This window comes from Dendrobates tinctorius, unplaced genomic scaffold (genome assembly GCF_039654945.1).
Source record: "Dendrobates tinctorius isolate UK_male_01 unplaced genomic scaffold, ASM3965494v1 ptg000086l, whole genome shotgun sequence".
NCBI classification, from domain to species: domain Eukaryota; kingdom Metazoa; phylum Chordata; class Amphibia; order Anura; family Dendrobatidae; genus Dendrobates; species Dendrobates tinctorius.
Window position 1 is genome coordinate 26,953,497 of NW_027361754.1, and position 21,139 is coordinate 26,974,635.

Sequence of the window (21,139 nt, forward strand, 5' to 3'; positions counted from 1 at the left end):
GGAGAAAGGCATTGAACTGAAGCCTGAGCTTCCATAGAAGGGAAAAGACAAGTACGGAACGTAGGAGCAAAAGGGAACATAGAGGACGTGAGTTAGAGGAAGAACCCTGCCTAGAAGTTCTAAGCGCAAGGCCGGGGCCCGGTCCCCGAGGTTGTATGGACACTAATGGTTCTGCAGCAGACACCGGTGGAGTAGTGGGTTGTAAATGCACTACTCCCATCTAAGACTTGAGGGCACAACAGCAACACGGATAGAGAGCCGGGACTTAGGAGTAAAGAGTCCCCAAAGCAGGCTACAGCTGTCTGCCGTGCAAGTAGAGTTCTTGGGAACATCTGTCAGGAGGAACTCCAGTGTAAGACTGTACTAGGAGATCTTCACACTTAAAGGCGCTATAGAGTAGACATTCAGAAAAGGCACATAAGTTGGCGGAGTGTGGAGGGGAGCATTCCATCTTGCCTGGAGGTTGACTGCGTCCCTGACCCGGAGGACACGGCACAGAAGCGGGCACTACAGACTGTGAGTAAAGCTTTGGAACTACATGCCCTGGTGTCCTCCATTACATCCTAAATCCGTACGCCTGGCACTGCTACATCCCCTGCGCCAAACACTACACCATCTAAGTGTCCCCATATAAACACTGCCCTGGGACAACAGCCCTGCCTGTGGAGGGCTATAACATCATTGCTGCACCACACCATCTGTCCCGGAGGATCTGTCTGCAACGTCGGCTTAACACCTCCCTTGCCGAACATCACAGGTGGCGTCACGAACTATTCATCTAACTACATTCCACCATTCACATCTTCCTATTACTTGGGCGCCCAGGGCCACGGTCTGTGTCACCGCCGCTGTGACACATCTCACTGATACCGACCCAGTACCTAGTACCCCACAGCCCTGGGAGGGTGACCCACATTCACCTCCACCACAAATGGTTTGGACGGATCTGGCTGTACCAACACAGGAGCAGACATAAAACATTTTTGCAGAGTTGCAAAGGCCTCTTTTGCGAGCGAGGACCAATTTCTCACATCCGCACCTTTGCATGTTAGATCCGTGAGAGGTTTGACCACCTGCGAAAACCCCCGGATAAATTTGCGGTAATAATTGGCGAACCTCAAGAAGCGCTGAAGACCCTTAAGATCTCGGGGTTGCACCCAATCCGCAATGGTCTGCACCTTCTTGGGGTCCATGCGAAAACCCTCACAGGATTCAATTAATCCCAAAAAAGACAATTCTTGAACACAAAATACACATTTCTCCAATTTGGCATACAGATGATTTTCTTTCAGTCTTTGGAGAACAGTTCGTACATGTTCCAGATGAGAATGCCTGTCAGAGGAGTATATCAAAATATCATCTAAGTAGATAATGACTAAACGACCAATGAGATCCGAGAATACCACATTGATGAAATTCTGAAATATGGCGGGGGCATTGGTAAGACCAAACGGCATGACTAAATTTTCAAACAGTCCCTCGGACGTGAGGAGCGCAGTTTTCCATTCATCCCCCTCCCGGACCCTTATCAAATTATATGCCCCCCGAAGATCCAGTTTAGAAAACCACTTTGCCCCTGATAATTGGTTACACAAATCGGGAATCAATGAAAGGGGGTACGTATTCCGTACAGTAATCTGATTAAGCTCCCGAAAATCGAGACAGGGACGTAACCCGCCATCTTTTTTTTTTTTACAAAAAAGAAACCTGCCGCCACAGATGAGACTGAAGGATGTATGTGTCCCTTCCGCAGACTTTCAGCAATGTACTCTTCATAGCCAAGCGCTCAGGGCTGGATAAATTAAACAGACGGGTTTTAGGTAATTTAGCCCCCGGGACCAGCTTGATAGCGCAGTGTCTATGTGGTGGTAACGTCTCGGCCTCGCTTTCAGAGAATACATCTTCGAAGTCCTTCAGGCATTCCGGAATACCTTCCAGCTCGACAGATGATACAGACACAGATTTAACAGGTTCAACCAGCAGTGCGGATTTATCACACAACTTGAAATCATTAAACCCCCATTGAACAATCTCCCCCGTTTTCCAGTTAATAACTGGATTATGGCATTGTAACCAGGGCATGCCCAACACCAACCCTGCAGGTAGATTGTCCAGAACCAAACAACTTAGGTTTTTCACATGAGTAGCGCCCACTCTGAGCGAAAACAAGTCAGACATAAAGAGAATTCCCTCCTTAGTGAGGGGAGAGGAGTCAATGGCCACCACCTTGATCGGAACCTTGAGCCTAACTGTCCCTATCTTGCAGCGTGTGACCAATTGGGAGTCAATGAGATCAATCGATGATCCGCAGTCCACGAAGGCTGTAGAGGGAAAAGAACAACCGTTCACCAACAGTTCCACATGCAGTAACACTTTAGAAAACGAGGAAAAGGGTACCTGAGGGTCTGAGTCGTCTCCCCACTGACTACCCAGACCTAGTCGTTTCCCGCTGACCGGGTCGAAGACAGCAATCAGGACACTCCCTTTTCCAATGTCCCGTTTTACCACAGTAAAACTGCTTGTCCTTCCGGCGTTTCCTCTCCGTATCCTTCAGGGAGAGGGTGCCTACGTCCATGAGCTCAGGGGCAGTCACTTTTCCACTGGGGAACAATGGAGTCTCCACCTGCATCACCCCTCTGGCCCGCAGCCTGTGGTCCATCCGGACGGCCTGGGTCATGGCGTCCTCGAGAGAGTTAGGTGGGGGATGTAACGCCAAGGCATCCTGCAGCCGCTCGGACAAGCCTCTGCGAAAGAGTCCTCGGAGTGCGGCGTCGTCCCAAGAAATCTCTGCAGCCCAGCGGCGGAATTCAGCACAAAACCACTAAGCCAAGTGTTTCCCCTGACAGACACTCATCACCATGTTCTCTGCCAATCGCACCCGGTCAGGCTCATCATAAATGTGCCCGAGGGCCTCAAAGAATGCATTCACAGACACTCTTTCAGGGGCAGTGGGAGGAAGGGAGAAAGCCCAAGCTTGTGGGGACCCTCTTAATACAGACATAATGACCCCTACCTTCTGGTTTTCATCCCCAGAGGAACGTGGTCTCAAACTAAAAAAAAGGTTTGCAACCCTCCATGAAGACCCTTAACTCCTTTTTGTTCCCAGAAAAAAAGTCAGGCAGTTTAACAGGTGGTTCCGGGGACACCAGAACAACATCCCTCGCCCCAGGCCCCAGAGACCCAGCAGATAAAGCCCCTCGCACTGTCTCAGAAACCTGCTGCTGAGAACGAGCCAGAGCTTGCTGCACCAGAGATAAACCCTGAAACATCTGACTCAGATTTTTCATCTGGTCAGCCAGAGACTGTATGGGATCCATAACTCTCTGCACAAAAAACCCAAAAAAACTTAATGGTCAGTTATAATGTCAGGATCCTGCCAGCGTCGGCGTGCAGCCTCCGCTGAGCAGGGACTCACCCACACTGTAGGGGGGCCCGGGGTCAGGTACAGCCGGAAAGTACAGATACACAGGACCTGTGGACGCTGAAGTTTAGCAAGCAGTGAAGGACCTACGGTCATGTGACTGCAAGGGGGTGGGGCTTAGCATCCTGCTTTCAGAGATGGCAGGACACTATACAGAAATACTCAGAGTCAGGCAAAACAGAGGTCATACACAGAGATAGCAGTAAAGTACCAGGGATGAGACAGAATGGATAGTCGGGGGCCAAGCAGGGGTCAAAACTAAACAGACATAGAAGGTACCAAGCAGAATCCAACAAGCAATATCCAGAGAACAGACTGAGTCTTACAAAGAGTATCAAGCAACCAGAACACAGCACAAACACACTCAGGGGTCACCACACAATACCAAGGGCGAAAGTACAACCGACGGGGGACGGGAGCCCCCCGGGGCAACAAGAAGCCCCCCAGAACCAACGAGAGGCCACCACAATAAGTCCCAGGTGTGCAGGCAAGAGTCCGCACCGAGATCAAACCACCAGCCCCAGAAGTGCCGGCCCACCAGCACTGGTATCATGACAGTAGTGGTGCAGTCTGTTTCATTCCCGGACTGGGTTTTCCATGTTGCCTACGGCCACAGATTCCAGTTAAATGCCCTACAGTAAAGGGTTTGGGTGTGTCAGGGTCAGTGTCAGTTTGGTGTTTGTGGGACTGCAGAGCAGAGGGCTCTGCAGAGTTCTACCTGTGTGAGAGAATGCAGGCAAGTGGAACCAAACAGCCAAGGAAGCTGAAAGGCCTGGCACCCACAGCAATACACGGTGGTGCAGCTGCCCACGGCAACAGGTCTCAGAGGTGGACTGTGTTGTGCTCAGCTGTGAACAAGAGGTAGACTGTCCTGTGCCCGACTGTGAAGCGGAGGTGGACTGGTGTGTTTATCGACTGCAATCTGGAGGATATTGTTCCCGGCTGCGATACAGAGGATATTGCATGCTGTATTTTGCTGTGAGTTAAACATTAAAGAGACTTTTGATTTGAACTTTTCTGGGTCACTGCCTCATCACTGCTCAGTGTGGATACCGCTGCACTACACTATATATAAACTGTCAGGATTCATGTGCTGTGTCTCGGTCGCAGTGAGTGACAGCTCAGTTGTCCAATCTAGTGCAGCGATATGGTGAATTGTTGGTATTTTAATACTTAATCTGAGACTGGAATGTGCTGAGCCTTCTTCAGGTGTTCCCTGTTATAAATGATTACCCAGCTGCTTAGCTAAGTTGTCAGCCCTAGATCTCTGCCAGTCATAGCATTTGCTCGGTGGTGATCTATCGCAGCCTGACCTTGGACCTCATTCTGACCATCCATTTGCCTAGCCCCTTTGCTCTAATCTGCTATCTTTCTGGTATTCTGACCTTGGACAGTGACATGACTTATGCCTTTTTCTTTCCCCTTTAGTTTACGATGTGCTCTCTTGGTATCTGACTCCAGAAGGTTTGACTACCCTGCCTCTCAGCTTGTCACATATACTATTTATATAAAGGGAAGCCAAGTCAGAGTCCACAAAGTCAATCAGAAAGGCACTGAGGAGTAAGGTAGTTGATGGTCTAAATTACTAAGGCATTTATGGGTCATTTAGGAGACAGGACAAAAAAGCAAGCTAGGTCAGATCACAGAGTAGTTATCCAAAAACCCCACCAATGTAGTATCCCAAGGTATACATACAGTAGCTGCCACAGGTGGCAGGAGACCTGGGATTTCAAAGTGGTACCAGTGTAAAGGAGTCACAAAGAACAGTTTTTGTGGGATGCCATCTTCTTTGACATTCCTTTTCTCCTTTAGTGCTTATTGGTTTGGTGATGGTTCCAATGATCGTCCCATCAGCCAGACCACTTATTTGGTCTATAGAAATGTAATTTCTGCCAGGAACAAATAGGGAGTGTTGTATCATTGTTTCTGGATGAAAGACCTTGAAGTGGTTGTCTCATGGCATTATATTTAGATTTCCAGTGTCCTCCAACAAGTGCCAGGAACTGTATACTTTGGATACTGGCCTGGTGCACCTTTTGGATAGCTACTCTATGATACAACCTAGTTTGCTTTTTGTTGATACTCCTGGACAACCTGGCTCGTTTGATCCATGGACGTCCTTGCTTCTCATTGCCTTTTGTTTCAGATTGACTTACTCGTCTCTGACCTGGCTTCCACTTACTGCATATTTTGCTTTCTTGATCTGTTTTTTTTTTTTTAAATAATTCCTCGTCTCACTCCAATGATCATAAACTTTTCCTCAGACACAACCCAGGGACACATAGACCGTGAAATCCAAATCCCTATATTAGGGTTATGGGGTAAAAACCAGAAAGTCAGTGAACCCTGTAGCCTACTTTGTGTTGATGGACTTCTTACAAAAGGCATTTTGAAGTTTACTTATTCAATCCATTAGAAAGAAGAGTTTTTGAATGAATGCGGTTTGGAGATGTTCTCATTTATGAAAATTTCTTTTCTAATTTTCAGCTGTCTCTGAGTGAGTGGAGACTAACTGCAATGATATCTCTCATACACACAGACAACAGGGACTTCTGCTTTCCTTTTTCTATCTAGCACATGTTCAGAAGCAGCAGAAGCATGGTGGATATTATACAGTTGGACTGAGCAGTGTAGCTCTGATTCCAGCATTGGAGTAAGATAAAATTCATGCTAGAAAGCGACACTTTTGTGCTTCTCCCTCCTGCTCCTTGCTTCATAGACTTCAAAAAGCAGCTGTAATCTGATCCCTCGGTGAGCTGGCAGTAAATCTTATCTTAAGAAAGATGGAGTATTGCGTGTTTCAGGGTGTTTTGTGAGTTCAAGAGGTGGGAGGCGATGAAAAAATGGCTCCTAAATGGAGAAAAAGCAGATTTCTCTAATAAGATGTTTTACAAAATTTCTTATATGCCCTTGTACTACTGATTTATGCAAAGTTTGTTGAAAGGACGGTGACCATTTAAAATTGATCATGGAAAGAAAGGACGCAATGTTTTAAAACAGTGGTAAAACTTTGGACACAGTAAGTCACAATCACATATATATATATACAAGCAATCAAACAACTAAAAAAGTTCTGCTTTATTTGCCATAACACAGCCATCGCAATTTGACATTTCTTCCTCCCGTTTTCTACACATCGTGATAACGCTTCGAACATCGAGTGATATTTTGAATTACTCGCGTTTGTTGCCCAGGATCCGTCTCGCAGCCCACATGGTTAACAAGCTGGAGAAAATTAAATTACTTCATATTGGCATGAAAAGGGCTTGCTGTTTCTTTCTGAAAGATTAGGATAATGTTCGGTCTCCATGGTTTCAATTAGTATACTTTTATAAAGGTGAAACATTGCATAAATTAGATGCATTATCTAATAGCAACCCTTTATGTGTATGTATGGATGAGTCCGAGGAGAGCCGGGAAGAGTTGCTACTACATAGAGGAGAAAAGTCTGTCTGACCAGAGTCAACCACGTCCTAGGTCACTACCCATTGACTTTGCTGATTACTTAGCAGATGGACTATTAATACTGCATCAAGAAAAATGGATTTTCAGATGGATGAAGCAGACGATACATAAATAGTAAATTATTATTGACTTTTATTTTGGCAAACTGTCAATGTGAAGAGCGCCGATAGAGCTGCTGTTCTCTTCTTTCTCCCAGTATTGGCCAGCCTCGTCAGATCTCTGTCATTACTGTTTGCCAATAACTTCACACTTGCAGGGAGTAAGTGGAGTACGTTTGCCTGAATCTATTCTATTAAAGCCATCCCTGCCTTGTAAAAGATTTTTTTTTAGACCTATACACTTATAAATAGCAGGTAGACATCATTGTGGCTTCCAAAATCCAGTTACTTTGCCTTGCCCGTTTCAGAAGGTCTAAATCAAAGACGCATCAAATCCAACACAATGAGAAGGGTCGGCAGAATCGCGGTAAGTGCTCACCGATTCTTTCTTTCTGAGGCGGTCAAAAATGACAAGTTTTTCTGAAGTATTCTGAAACTCTTTTTTTTTATCAGGGAGATTTTAAAGAAGTTTTCAAGTTCCTGACCAGTTTTGAAAAGATTTTCAAGTTTTGTTTTTTTCCCAACCTTTTGATTGGCAATGACTAGTTTAGAGTGTTTTTCAATTAGAATATGCATCAAAAAAGTGATAGGTGCTTTATTTTTTGCTCCCCCCAGGTATTTTTCAAAACTGGAAGCAGGAAAAAAAACCTCTCAGAGCGATAGAAATGAATAGGAAGAGTCTTTCAAGTTGTTTTGATCACTTTTTTTTAGGAGTCAAAAAATATTGTGTGCACATTCCGTTTATTTTGCAGCACTTGGAGTTTTATAGAAATACTAGCTGAAGAGCCCGGCGCTGCCTGGGCATAGTAACTAACTATGGTTAGTTATAATAAATTATAATGATTATATCTATCTATCTATCTATATATATATATATATATATATATAAAGCTGAGTGTACAGCCCCGCCCACTCCGCATAACCACATTCATTATAATATCCCACATCATCCCGTCAGCCAGAGCTACCGGACTACTACCCCTAATATCCCACATCATCCTATCAAAGCCACCGGACTACTACCCCTAATATCCCACATCGTCCCGTCAGCCAGAGCCACCGGACTACTACCCCTAATATCCCACATCGTCCCGTCAGCCAGAACCACCGGACTACTAATATCTCACATCATCCCGTCAGCCAGAGCCACCGGACTACTACCCTAATATCCCACATCATCCTGTCAACCAGAGCCACCGGACAACTACCACTAATATCCCAAGACATCCTGTCAGAGCCACTGGACTACTACCCCTAATATCCCACATCATCCCTTCAGCCAGAGCCATTGGACTACTACCCCTAATATCCCACATCATCCCGACAGCAAGAGCCACCAGACTACTACCCCTAATATCCCACATCATCCTATCAGCCTGGGGTCAGAGCCAGAGCACTGAGTGGAACGGTCCCAACTTCCATACCGGGGATCCCTTTAAGAGAGGCCTGGCATTAGAACCAGAGCGCTGAGTGAAATTGCCCTAACTTCCATACCAATGATCCCTTTAAGAGAGACTGGGGTCAAAATCAGAGCGCTGAGGGATTTACCCTAACCTCCATACCGGAGGGCCCTTTAAGAGGGGCCTGAGATCAGAACCAGAGCGCTTAGTGGAATTGCCCTAACTTCCATACCAATGATCCCTTTAAGAGACCCTGGGGTCAGAACCACAGCACTGAGTGGAACGGTCCTAACTTCCATACCGGGGATCCCTTTAAGAGAGGCCTGGAGTCAGAACCACAGCGCTGAGGGATTTGCCCTAACTTCCATACCGGGGATTCCTTTAAGAGAGGCTTGGTGTCAGAACCAGAGCGCTGAGTGGATCTGCCCTGACTTCCATACTAATGATCCCTTTTATAGAAGCCTGGGGTGAGAATAAGAGCGCTGAGGGATTTACCCTAGCTTCCATACCGGAGATCCCTTTAAGAAAGCAAGGGATCAGAACCAGAGCGCTGAGTGGATTTGCCCTGACTTGCATACCAATGATCCCTTTAATAGAACCTTGGGGTCAGAATCAGAGCGCTGAGAGATTTGCCCTAACTTCCATGCAGGAGATCCCTTTAAGAGAGGTCTGGGTCAGTACCAAAGTGAAGATTGGATTTGCCCTCATTTCCATACCGGGGATCACTTTAAGAGGGGCCTTGGGTCAGAACCAGAGCACTGAGTGGATTTGCCCTGACTTGCATACCAATGATCCATGGGGGGGGGGGGGATTCATTTTTGTCATGTGCTCTGTGCTCCTGTCTGGGGGGCAGACAATGGCTGGGACTGGAGCTTATGTTCCCAGGGATGCTAGATTTCTCCCACCATGTCAGTGTCTGCTGAGGTGTTGTCAAGTGGGAAAACTTGCTCATAGCAACCAATCACAGATCAGCTTCTTTTAACCAGCTCTGGTGAAATGAGAGATGCTTAGTGATTGGTTGCAAGGAAAACTGTTGGTCATAGCAACCAATCACAGCTCATCTTCTTTTGAACAGCTCTGGTAAAATGAAAGATGCTTCATGATTGGTTGGTGATACACACATACATACATACATTCAGTTTTATATATAGAGTGTAAGGTAGCAACTATTGTTCATGTTGGGGAACACTCACTTGGCAGCAGATAAACCAGGTCTGGCACAGGCTCTTCACATAGCACAGTCCATAAGATTTATTGTACACGGCATAACATAGCAACATGAAGAAAACGATAACAGTCTTACAGCAGACCAAACGAATGTTCATAGTGGAGTTCAGCTCCCTTAGCCCTGTGGTCACACAGGCTGTGCTTTGTCCAGCAATCAGACTTTACAGTCTCAGTTAATTCCCCCTGTCCAGGGTTACCTCTTAGCTGCTTCTCAGTCCTGACATCCCTTCCCTCCTGGGGACTGTCCTGTACTCACAGGCTATTACACACAGGCCACACACGGTCAGCGGCGTACACATGTGCACTTCAGGAAGGAGGCCCACCTTCCTGCATGACAGCTTTCCGGGACCTTTCCATACAGACCAATCAGATACAGACACTCTCATGTGACCTACCCTGGTCACCTTATATGGTCCGTAGCCACACCCACAGCATCACATGGCTATGATCTCATTGCAGGTCCTTCAGACTCACAACCACACACACACATAGGTTTTACTTCAGACACATGCCCCTGGGTTGGTTTGTAGGTGACTGGTCCCACCCGTCTCACCAGCCACCTGAAAGCTCTCCCTGGTACATTGTAACAAAAACCTCAGCAGTACCTCAGCTGATCAACACTTGTTCAAGCTTCCATTACAGGGCCACCCACCCTGGAATACATAACGGTCATTTACCACCCTATATCCATTACCACAATGGATGTGTCTATGTGCATGACCCATACAGCGCCCCCTAGCTGTCACAGCGGTCACTGCACCACATACCTCCCCCCTCTGTTCAAACTTGTGGGGTTGAACACATGACATCACTCAGGGGTCTCGAGACCGGGCACCCATGTCACCTTGCCCTACAAGTCGAGAGGACCGTCTCTGTCTGTTTTGGGCATCATACGGCCTCATATTTACGTTAGGCCTCCCCTGCCCCCAGCAGTCAGTATATTGGCCTTAGGCTTTGGCCTTACAGTCAAAGTCCGTCTGCATCACCAGACACCTTTTTGTCTCCGCACTTTGCCGGTCTGCTCCGTCCCCCGACTTCTCTCTCTGCGATCGGCTCTCCGGGTTGGTACAGTCAGAAGTCCCATTTACAGTCGCGTCAACTGTCTGGCCTGAGTCAGACCCATTGAGTATCGCACCGGAGCTAAGGTTTCTCAGCCTCGTACTGCCAGTCGAACTGCCACTTGCAGATTTTTGATGTCCTTGCCTTGCTGACAGGTTTCGGCCACCTGCCATTTCACTACTTGGAGGAACCCTTCAGGTCCTTACATCTTCAGTAGAAGGCGGCCACCACCTGATGTTCTGCACCTCTTTATTAATCCGCAGTCATCCTGTCTCAACTGCTCCATCTCCTGCAGGTATGTCACTCGATACTCCAGGAGCATCAGAAAGTTCCTAAGGCTTTCCATGGAGCCAACCACAAGCTGGCTATTTCATTTGGTATTATTGCACCTGTGCAGTTGCCATTTTACGTGGGTCCGCTGCACCCTGGTGAGTGCAGATGTATTTAGGCCTGCCTGGTTTTATCTTGATTTTTTTTGGAGGATTTTTTCCTCTTTCTGAGGTTTTCATGTTAGAGTAGGACTGGCAAGTGTAAGGAACTTTGGCGCAGTTTGCCAGCTTCCATGTTGTGGCCATGGTATCAACCAATACCTTACATATATTGATATGTTTTTGTGCACTGTATATTTTTTCAGGGTGCAGTTGGGCCCAAATGGTTCTGCAAACTTGTGGCCTTTGTTCACACGGGATGCATTCTAGTTAGCACTGGGCAGCCCCCCTATATGGTGTTACTAAGAGGCTGTGAACCAGAAGCTCTGCATTCCCTGTGTGAACACTGCCACATGCGGATTATTTTTCTGCACTGGTGTACCACATGGCCAATCCCTGATTGTAGGCTGGCTATTTCATTTTGTATTATTGCACCTGTGCAGTTGCCATTTTACTTGGGTCTGCTGCACCCTGGTGAGTGCAGATGTATTTAGGCCTGACTGGTTTTATCTTGATTTTTTTCTCTTTCTGAGGTTTTTACTATCGACCTTAGGTGGTGCTACCTCCTCCTTTGAGCCACCCCACACTTCATCAACTTCCCATGCATCTTCAAACAAGACAAAGTCCCGGCCCCTCTCAGGCTATGGGCCCACGTAGCGTTTTATTCCGGACACTAAAAACCGGACTCCTTCCCAGAAATCGCGCGTTTTTTTCCGCTTGATTTCACCGTAATTTTACCGCGATTATGTTCGCGATTTTGCCGCGATTTTCACGTGCGATATTCAAGCACTTTCCAAGCGATTTGAAGCATCGCTTGGAAAGTGATTGACAGGTTGGTCACACAAGTCAAACATAGTGTTTGACAAGTGTGAGCAGCTTTTTACTATTGAGGTTGCCTATGCGGCATCAATAGTAAAAGATAGAATGTTAAAATGCTAAAAAAAATAAAAAAATCGGGGTATATTTACCTTCCGGCGTCACGCGCTGCATTCCCGGCCTCAGCGTTCCCAGTAATGCCTTGCGAGACCTGTGATAACGTTGGTCTCGCGTTGCTATAGCGATCTCGCGAGACTGCTAGAGTCACGCGAGACTACGTCATCACAGGACCTTGCCGCAAGGCATTACTGGGAACGCTTAGGCCGGGAATGCAGCGCGTGATGCCGGAAGGTAAATATACCCCGATTTTTTATTTTTTATTCTTTTTTTTACAGGGGGATGGTACCCAGGGCCTGGAGGACAGTCTCCTCTCCTCCACACCGTGGGTACCAACCGCACATGAGACGCTTAACTTCCCGCATGGTGGGCATAGCCACATGCGGGAAGTAAGCGATTCTCATGCATTCCTATGGGTGCGGAATCGCGGCAATTCTTTGCGATTCCGCACAAAAGAATGACCATGCTGCGAATTTTTCCGCCATGCGATTTCTCCGTGGAAAAAAGCGCAGCGTTAGCACAGCATGTGCGGAATGCCATAGGAATGCATGGGGGGGCATTCTGTACACGATTTTTTAACGTTTTTGCGCCGAAAATCGTGGCAAAAACGCTTAAAAATCGCTACGTGGGCACATAGCCTCAAAGGGATACACTAAGTTTGGTGGTATAATTCCACCTTGGCACTCAACCTTTTTGGACCCCTCAATCATTACTCTGTCCACAGTATAGTCCACAGTGACCCCATGGTGGCAGCGAACCTTGACCTTTTTCTCGGTCAGACAGAAAACGAAAGGAGCTCCTGTCAGAGTCATCTGACTCTTTGAGTCCAGCCGTCCAGAGATTCCTTCACCGTGTAGCATCATGATACACACCTGCAGCACGTCATCATCCGGAAAGAATGTGCAGCACTCAGAAAAAGTCAGACACAAACACCGCTGTTCCCCAGACATGTCCACTGAGGTAACCAGTGCTGCCCCTTTTTAAAACTCCTCCCCTTTTAAGTCCACTATCCCCTTTTTGGAATTCGCCTCCCCTGGGACTCCACCCCTTTTTGGGTTACCACCCCGATTTGGGTCACCGCCCCCTTTCGGGATTTCCCATGTCCCTTCTACAGGCCTTCTTAGACCAAAGTTCACACTATACAGTTTATGTCTTTTTGGCTTATACTGGCCCTTTAAGAAGACGAATACTCTGATGTCCTCTTACGATACCACACCAGCTTCTGCTGGCACTGTCACAGCTCCTGCTGTAGCCGCAAAGCACCGGCACCTCTGGCTGCCACCCAAAAACAGCTGCTGGTGTCACGGAAGCTCCTGCTGCGCTGTATTCGCGGACCCACCAATCCACAGCAACCTTCATAACCCCGCCGAGTTACAGCCAGCCGCTTGACACCTTCGTAACCCCGCCAAGTTACAGCAAGCCGCTTGTCACCTTCGTGACCCCACTGAGCCGCCGCAAGCTGACTTGAGAGGGAGAAAAAAAACACAACACAAAAACACACATGGCCTGTCCGTGTGCTATTCAGGATGTCCGTCTCCACCTGAGACCATCCAGCACACAGGCCTCACCGGGTGCTATTCAGGGATCCAACCCTCCTCCCAGGGTTTCCCAACACACCGGTTACCAGGTCCAGGGCCTCAGCGGGTGCTATTCAGGATGTCTGTCTCCACCTGAGACCGTCCAACACTCACGCTTTACCAGGTCCAAGGTCGTAGCACGTGCTCCAGGGATCCGACCCAGAACTTCCCAACACTGACCCTCCAGGACCTGGCACTCTGAACCATTCAGGTACACAGCCTTTCTCACTGACCCCAGTCAGTACAACATGGACACCTGTCCGTTACCTGCTGGTGTCGGCCACACAGGTTCCCGGACGCCTCCTCTCCTCAGAGGTATCCCACAAATGATCATCAGTCTCTTTCTCTGACCTCGGTCAGCATAACTTATGGTTTTCACGACCGTTTGCTCCCCTGGCTCAGAGTTGCCAGCACTACAACATGTGCTTCTTGGAACCTTTGCGCTTAGCAATCGAGATTTGCAGACCTCGTCCGTTGCCCCTAGAAACAAGGCTACAACAGTGCCCTTAGCATTCTCCACCAATTGTAAGGTAGCGCCTATTGTTCATGTTGGGGAACACTCACTTGGCAGCAGATAAACCAGGTCCGGCACAGGCTCTTCACAAAAAACAGTTCATACGATTTATTGTACATGGCATAAACCATAGCAACATGAAGAAAATGATAGCAGTCTTACAGCAGACCAAAAGAATGTTCATAGTGGAGCTCCGCTCCCTTAGCCCTGTGGTCACACAGGCTGTGCTTTGTTCAGCAATCAGGCTTTACAGTCTCAGTTAATTCCTCGTCCGGGGTTACCTCTTAGCTGCTTCTCAGTCCTGATGTCCCTTCCCTCCTGGGGACTGTCCAGTACTCACAGGCTATTACACACAGGCCACACACGGTCACCGGCATCCACATGTGCACTTCACAGGAAGGCAGCCCACCTTCCAGCACGACAGCCTTCCGGGACCGTTCCATATGGACCAATCAGATCCAGGCATTCACTCTCATGTGACCTACCCTGGTCACCTTATATGGTCCGTAGCCACACCCACAGCATCACATGGCTATGACCTCATTGCAGGTCCTCAGACTCACAACCACACACATAGGCTTTACTTCAGACACAAGCCCCTGGGTGAGTTTGTAGGTGACTGGTCTCACCCGTCTCACCAGCCACCTGAAAGCTCTCCCTGATATATTGAAAAAATGTAACTTTAAACTCCAGCGGACAAAATCCAGAATGCAAAATTTTTAAAAGTTTTTCCTTGCATTAGCAAAGATTTTTATTATTAAAGTCCATCATAAACTAAATCCACACTTCTGGACAGTAGATAAATAGATTAGGGGAAGGGGGGGTTAGCCTCTCAGACTACGCGTTTCGGCGAATTAACGCCTTCTACATGGTCTACAGACCAATCTATTTATCTACTGTCCAGAAGTGTGGATTTATTTTATGATGGACTTTAATAATAAAAATCTTTGCTAATGCAAGGAAAAACTTTTTAAAATTTTGCATCCTGGATTTTGTCCGCTGGAGTTTAAAGTTACATTTTTTCATTTGAATTTTTCGTGGCTGGCTCCTGCTCTGGTCTCCATGCAGACTTTCTCCTGGATTGATATTGGATCTCACACACCAGGGTGTACGGGTAAGCTGGCTTTGAAAATCTGGAGTTTTTTTGTATTTTCCCTGATATATTGTAACAAAAACCTCAGCAGTACCTCTGCTGATCAACACTCATTCAAGCTTCCATTACAGGGCCACCCACCCTGGGATACATAACCATCATTTACCATCCTATATCCATTACCACAATGGATATGCCTGTGTGCATGACCCATACAGCGCCCCTTAGCTGTCACAGCGGTCACGGCACCACAAGAGATAATGTGGAGAAGTCTTACAATCAATAGCGCAGCATTCCTTTATCATTACTTATTAATAGACAGTGAGCTACTTGGACAAACGAAAGGGATCGATTAGGATCTTCATCTGATATTCTAGGAAACCAGGTTTGTGTAAAGTTGCCTCCATGTTCATGAACCCCAACTCTTGGTCATAAATGATTACCAAACTCAAAAAGTTCTGCACCGGTTTTGACTATTTACCCTGAAATTGGGGAACATATCCTAAAAATAAAAACTCATTGCACTAAATTAAAAATTGGGGAAGCACCACTGGAGACAGCACAATGGACAACATTGTGAACTGGCACTGGCCTCTCTGGTGCCAGATTGGAGCAAAAAAGTCAAAACTATTTAAGAAAAAATAAATTGAAATCCAGCACATCCAAGTACAATTTTTTTTAAAAAATTATCTTATTAATGTTTTCAATAGATATACACTCTTATCTTTACTTGTTAATTCGCCCTTTACTTCCATTTAATGGGGATATATTGTCTGATTGGAAGTGCGATTTATTTCTGACCGAACCCCCTTTTTGGTTACCTGAGTACAAAAATAGTAATAATCAACCAGACAAATGGTGTAATAATAAAAGAAAATTATAATAAACCTGATGCTCCTATACTAAACATGGTCCCAGAGCAGTCGCACAATTGTGGAAGAGAAAAAAATATTTGCTTTTTTTATATTCCCTTATTAAAAATAATGTAGCTTAAATTACTGTAAAAGTGTTTTGTTCAGGCCAATCCTGCTAAAAATGTAACTATTTGGCTAAAAGTAGTAAAGTAAATAAATAAGACTAAAAAAATCTAGTAAAAATTCTAGTTGCTTGACCAGTACATTAAATTATTGGACAGGTTATTAAAGGGGTTAAGTTTCTTACTAGTGGACAACCCATTTAAGCATCTTCAAAATTATTTTTTGCTTGGAGGAATATATATACAGTTGCTTCTTCCAAAATTAGGATATCATCAAAAAGTTAATTTATTTCAGTTCTTCAATACAAAAAGTTAAACTCATATATTATATAGAGTCATTACAAACAGAGTCATCTATATTAAGAGTTTATTTCTGTTAATGATGATGACTTTGGCTTACAGCCAATGAAAACCCAAAAGTCATTATCTCAGTAAATGAGAATAATTAACAAAAACAGCTGCAAAGGCTTCCTAAGTGTTTAAAAAGTCCCTTAGTCTGTTCCTGCAGTATCCACAATCATGGGGAAGACTGCTGACTTGACAGATGTCCTGAAGGCAGTCATTGACACACTCCATAAGGAGGGTAAGCCACAATAAGTCATTTCTAAAGAAGCTGGCTGCTCACAGAGTGCTGATGTAAGGGGTGTGCAGAGACTAGCTGTGCTCACTCTCCCTCCTTGTCTGTGTTCGTACATTAAATTTACTGTGAAATGGAATGCTGCTATATATGATGTTGTGTAGTGCAAGGTATATAAATGTATATTGTATTGTAGGGAAAGCGTAGTGATAGGAATAGCCACTAGAGGGGGGCATTGTACAGGACAGCAAAAGGAACTTAGGATAGAATAGGAATTACTTTAATATAGGCGGGGCCAACTGGGATAAAATAGTGAGCTTCCTGGTTTTTAGTCAGTAGGGCCTGGGAGCCCGGACAGAGCAGTTGAGCCCCGTAAAGTTACGTTCAAGAAAAGGAGCCCAGCTTGTCCAGGGCCTAGGAGTAACGTATGCTAGTGGAGCCAAGGAATACAGGGCAACTTTGTCATGATGGTGGTCAGCTACTTAGGAAGATGCCTGCGTGTCTGGGGCGAAATGGACTGGGAACTCCTACAGTTAGTCAGACTGGTCAGACAGAATGCTGCAGTACCAGGGACAACAGTGCGACCCTGCGATATTCCTGAAGTGACAAACAACACAGGGACAGAAAATGTCGTGTCTTGTGAAGTAACTTGTACTGTACCTAAATGTGAACTGGACCAGCTGAGAAAGGAACTAAGTAAAATTGTTTGTTTTAAGCTGGAATATGACTGTTTCTATTTGTGCTGAACCCCAAGAAACGAACCCCCAGTGGACCAGAGAAGATCCAGATGGACAAAAAGGTATGCTACCATTGGGACATTGTGTGTATGTGACAGAGGGTCAGGGTGCAACGACACCCCCATTGAGAGCCATGACTACCGCCCTGGGCCCCGTTAAAAGTCCTTGGGCCTGTAACCCCATAGGGTCATGATCCTGCCATCCAGCAGGGGAGGCGCAACAAAACTTGGGGGAGGGGAAGAAAAACATAGTTCACCATTCAACCGTGAACCTTACCAGCCACACTGCACCCGACTTTGGGGTGCTCCAGGCTTTTCCCACAGGGACGTAGAACAGTCCCATTCCTTATTGTGCAACAAGCACTACTTCTCTTACCAGGTTAAGCACCACAGTTCAGCGATGCGCATCCCGTGCTGCTTTATCTTCCATCGGGCTCCATGCCCGGGTTCGTGTCGATGACGACTCTGCAGCTGCAGGTGTCATGCACTGCAATGACATAGCAGGGGCAGAACTGGGCCATACAGTGGCCAGAGAACAGGGGGCCGACTGGGCCAGTTCCGGGCCCGCATAAAGGCGCAGGTTATCCTCCTGACACAGTGTGACAGCCACCGCAAAATATCCCCGAGGGCTATCCTCTTTAAAGAAGGAGACCCAATCTCCTTCCTTCAGGGGCCTCCCGTACTTAACTGAGGCGGCATTCATGCACACCTTAGCGTTGGTGCCTACCTCCCAAATAAATCCATAGCCATGGTAGTTGTCTGTGTAGACCAGCTGGTGCGACATACGGCCATAGCAACCCCCTCCTGGTCGGCGCAGCTACGCCCAGATTTCCTTTTCCTGCAGTTTTTTCCATTCTAGGACCCCCGCAATTCAGGTGGCATACCTGGGGGATGGAAAAGGGGCCATCTGTCTCTTGATTGAACCACGACAGGGCTAGAGACAGTGCTCCAATGGGCGTGGCCGTTCTGGGGTTTGGGACCGGAGATCACTCACCAACTGTTCCGGCATCCCAGCCGCGATGGCTTTGCGACCATCGGATCCCTCCGCCGTGGCAGCTGTGCACTCCAGAGCAGGCTTCTCCATTTCCGGCACGGTCTCCTCCGGGGCAGACTCTCCTTACGCCTTTCCAGTTCCCGACGACGGTGTTCCATCTCCGGCAGCCGCACATTCTCGGTAGGTACGGGGAATCGGTCAGCCGCCATCTCCATTAAATGCGGCATACCTGAGCTTCCATAACACCTCAGCAGTGACACAGACTGATCGCCTCCATGCCATGCCGCATTGATGCAGTAATTGATTCAAAAGAAGCCCCGACCAAGTATTGAGTGCATTTACTGAACATACATTTCAGTAGGCCAACATTTCAAATTTTAACCCCTTTATCCCCAAGGATGGTTTGCACGTTCATGACAGGGCTAATTTTTACAATTCTGACCACTGTCCATTTATGAGGTAATAACTCTGGAAACGCTTACATGGGTCCGGTGATTCTGACATTATTTTCTCGTGACATATTGCACTTCATGTTAGTGGTATTTAAATTTCATTTATATAACTTGAGTTATTTGTGAAAAAATGGAAATTTGGCAAAAATTTTGAAAATTTCGCAATTTTACAACTTTGAATTTTTATGCCCTTAAATGACAGAGATATGGCACACAAAAAACTTAATAAGTAACATTTCCCACATGTTTACTTTACATCAGCACAATTTTTGGAACCAAAATTTTTTTTTGTTAGGAAGTTATAAGGGATTAAAGTTGACCAGTGATTTCTCATCTTTACAACACCATTTTTTTTAGGGACCACATCACATTTGAAGTAATTTTGAGGGGTCTATATGATAGAAAATACCCAAACGTGACACCATTCTAAAAACTGCACCCCTCACGGTACTCAAAACCACATCCAAGAAGTTTATTAACCCTTAAGGTGATTCACAGGAATTTTTTGAATGTTGAAAAAAAAAAATGAACATTTAACTTTTTTTAACAAAAAAATTACTTCAGGTCCAATTTATTTTATTTTACCAAGGGTAACAGGAGAAATTGGACTGCAAAAGTTATTGTGCAATTTGTCCTAAATACGCTGATACCTGATATGTGGGGGGGACCACTGTTTTGGTGCATGGCAGAGCTCGGAAGGGAAGGAGCGCCGTTTGACTTTTTCAACGCAAAATTGGCTGGAATTGAGATCGGACGCCATGTCACGTTTGGAGAGCCCCTGATGTGCCTAAACAGTGGAAATCCCCCACAAATGACACCATTTTGGAAACTAGATCTCCCAAGGAACTTATCTAGATATGTGTTGAGAACTTTGAACCCCCAAGGGCTTCACAGAAGTTTATAACGTACAGCTGTACAATTGAAAAATCAAATTTTTTCCACAGAAATGATCTTTCCACCCCAATTTTTATTTTTGCAAGGGAAACAGGACCTCAAACGTTATTGTGCAATTTGTCCTGAGTACGCTGATACCCCATATATGGGGATAAACCACTGTTTGGGCGCATGACAGAGCTCGGAATGGAAGGAGCGCCTTTTGACGCAAAAATTGGCTGGAATAGAGATTGGGCGCCATGTTGCGTTTGGAGAGCCCCTGATGTGCCTGAACAGTGGAAACCCCCCACAAGTTTTCCCATTTTGGAAACTAGACCTCCCAAGGAACTTATCTAGATGTGTGGTGAGCACTTTGAACCCCCAAGTGCTTCACAGAAGTTTATAAAGCCCGGGCGTGAAAATAAAAAAAATCATATTTTTTGCACAAACATGATCTTTTAGTACCCAATTTTTTTATTTTCCCAAGGGTAACAGGAGAAATTGGACCCCAAAAGTTGTTGTCCAATTTGTCCTGAGTACGCTGATACCCCATATGTGGGAGAAAACTACTGTATGGGCACACGTCGGGGCTCGGAAGGGAAGTAGTGATGTTTTGGAATGCAGACTTTGATGGAATGGTCTGCAGGTGTCATGTCGCGTTTCGAGAGCCCCCGATACGTCTAAACTGTGGAAACCCCCCACAAGTGACTCCATTTTGGAAACTTGACCTCCCAAGGAACTTATCTAGATGTGTGGTGAGCACTTTGAACCCTCAAGTGCTTCACAGAAGTTTATAACGTAGAGCTAGAAAAATAAAAAAAAATCATATTTTTTACCACAAAAATGATATTTATGCCCCCAATTTTATATTATCCCAAGGATAACAGGAGAAATTGGACTCCAAAATTTGTTGCAATTTGTCCTGAGTAGGCTTATACCCCTTATGTGGGGGTTAACCACTGGCAGAGCTTGGAAGGGAAGGAGCTCCGTTTGACTTTTTCAACGCAGAATTGGCTGGAATTGAGATCAGATGCCATGTTGCGTTTGGAGAGCCCCTGATTTGCCTGAACAGTGGAAACCCCCCAGTTCTAACTCCAACCCTAACCCCAACACACAACTAACCCTAATATCAGCCCTAAGCCTAGCCCTAACCCTAATGGGAAAATGGAAATAAATACATTGTTTTAATTTTATTATTTTTCCCTAAAGGGGGGTTTGATTTACTATGTATGGCGGATTTTTATGTTTGGCAGCTGTCACGCGCTAAAAGACACTTTTTATTGTAAAAAATAGTTTTTGCATCACCACATTTTGAG